We start from the raw sequence: 2500 nt of genomic DNA, 5'->3' as shown, positions 1-2500 counted from the left end.
CATTATTATTTCTTCATAATATTTGATTATGTGTTATTAATACTCTATTAAATTATTTAATTATGATATTTATTTTTAATCAGCAAATAAATAAAGCACCTATGCATACAATTAAGGTTGTATATTAATATAATACTAGTTTTAGTAACATTATTATTTAATATTTAATGGTAACAATTTGATTATGTGTTAATAATACTTTCATTAGATTATTGAATTATGTTATTTATTTTTAATCAGCATCAGGAAGAATGAGATTTCTCACTCAAGCTAAAAGCATACTATACATTATAATGAGTGTACTTAGTGTAGGTGTAATTTACTGTTTTTTCAGCTCCAGTAAGAAAAATGTTTTAGGCTCAGGAAGAATTGTTTTGTCAATATTGTAGTCATATACAGAGCTTACCATTGGAGGAGAAACATGTATATATATTCCAATTCAATACAATACACACACACACAGGTATCCACCTAGCAAACTATAAAAAGGCTCCTCCATTAGCAAAAGGGAAATGACAATGCTGTCCAAATGGTTGCAGGACAAAAGGCAGACTTGAGATGTTGATCTGCTAATTACAGCTGCGAATATTATGTAAATGTGTGCTTGGCAGTCACCATGTTTGATGCCGCAATGTATGTGTATATAATATATGTATGGATAGGATCGGCTCCTCTGTGTCCCAGCCGAGTATATGAAGAGCAGATTACAATCTCTATTCAAGTCACTAGCCTGGATTTAAGATATGAGCATCGTTTATCTTTTTCTATGAAATGTCCCAGAGCAGTTCCCTTGTAATTAAAGCTCTGTACATGTGCACCGTGTATGAGCAACTCAGAGGAGTCCTCACATTATATAATTCTCATTATTATAGACTGACACGCCTGATGCTTCATCCATCTAAATAAATCTTAGTACATAGCCAGACCATGTATGGATATCCGAAAACTGCAGGCTTACTTCATTCTGCATGGTTATTACATAGTAATTACTAACGATGATCATCTTTAAGCAGCCACTAAATCTAAAATAAAATACATTACATCTGACAATCGCAGATCAAATTTAAAGTCAATGTATATTCCTAATAAATGTTATTTGTCAATAAAGAGTGCGAGAGATGGGGTGACAACAAAGGGGAACAGCTAGTAGATAGGGACAGAGGGTTGTCACCCTATAACAGCAAGGACACCTATTACATGATTATTAACTAATATTTTATTAAAATGACATTTTGACAATGACATTTTTGACAGTTATATCCTATACTTCAAATCTAAATGATTGAATTAATATTACAGAATTTTTTCTTTTTGATTATTGATTATTATTTACACATTCACATGGGCAGCTCACATTCACCTTGTTGTGTAACCCATTGATCTGTGTCAGCTGCCATTTATATTTTTATTAAAGCATTATTCTTCTAAGGGAATTAATAAAGGATATTTTAGAAATGAATCATTTCTGATGATCAAATATTCTATCATAAGTTTATATCTATCTATCTATCTATCTATCTATCTATCTATCTATCTATCTATAATAATACTTTATAATAGTATATAATATTAGGTATATATATATATATATATAAATATATATATATTAAATAATAATATATAATAATAAGTATATAATTCTCACCCCCTCTACATCCTCTGGGATGCCTGTCTGTGTAAGATCAGATCATTATTATAATTATCGGTATGGGGGGGAGGCAGGCAACCAAGTAAATGATGTCACTCAGTTTTTAGAATACACAAAATGATGTGAAATAATTTTGTAACTATAAATAAAATGACTACATAACTATATCCTTCTCCACATTGGTTGAGATGACTGTCCAGTAAGGGCTGTATAAGGTCAGGGCAGTTAGCGATCGGTATGGAGGGGAGGCAGGCAGCCCAGCTAATGATGTCAGTCAGTCTTTGGAATACACAAGCCTTTGTTAGATAAGAGGGAATATTCCATCTACATTCACATGTCTCTGCTAGCCACTAGAAAGACAACACTGAATGTAAATGGAACTAGATCAAGATTATCTGGCAGGGGCTAAAAAGTGATGAATCTGAAGTTTATTGAAAGGAAAGAAAAGTGCATTTCACATCATGATACAGTATTCAGGCACCAGGAGGAAGGATTTGACTCGATCCTGTCTGCACAACTATTCCCCTAAAACCATCAAGATATACAATTACCCACTGGACAAAAAATACTAATCTCTGTCCGACAAATAAAAAAAGACACTTTATCCCCTGAAGTATATTTAGATGATGAGATACCCATAGGCACCACTTAGCAGCCCATGACTCATTAGACTAAGGCATTATTTCCTTCAAATAAATGAAAAAAAAGTCCATTCTATCTACAATGACATCCACATGGTCAAGGAAATTCACAATTTACTGTATGTCAATGTTTAACTGCTTTATTGTCGCTTCGCTTGTTACAGGTTCAGGAGAAATGTTCCTTTTTTTACCAGTGGATCAGGTGAAAAAA

The sequence above is a fragment of the Pyxicephalus adspersus genome, chromosome 2 (genome assembly GCF_032062135.1).
Source record: "Pyxicephalus adspersus chromosome 2, UCB_Pads_2.0, whole genome shotgun sequence".
Lineage (NCBI taxonomy): Eukaryota > Metazoa > Chordata > Amphibia > Anura > Pyxicephalidae > Pyxicephalus > Pyxicephalus adspersus.
The sequence above is the reverse complement of the archived record's forward strand: the minus strand, read 5'-3'. Positions refer to the sequence as shown.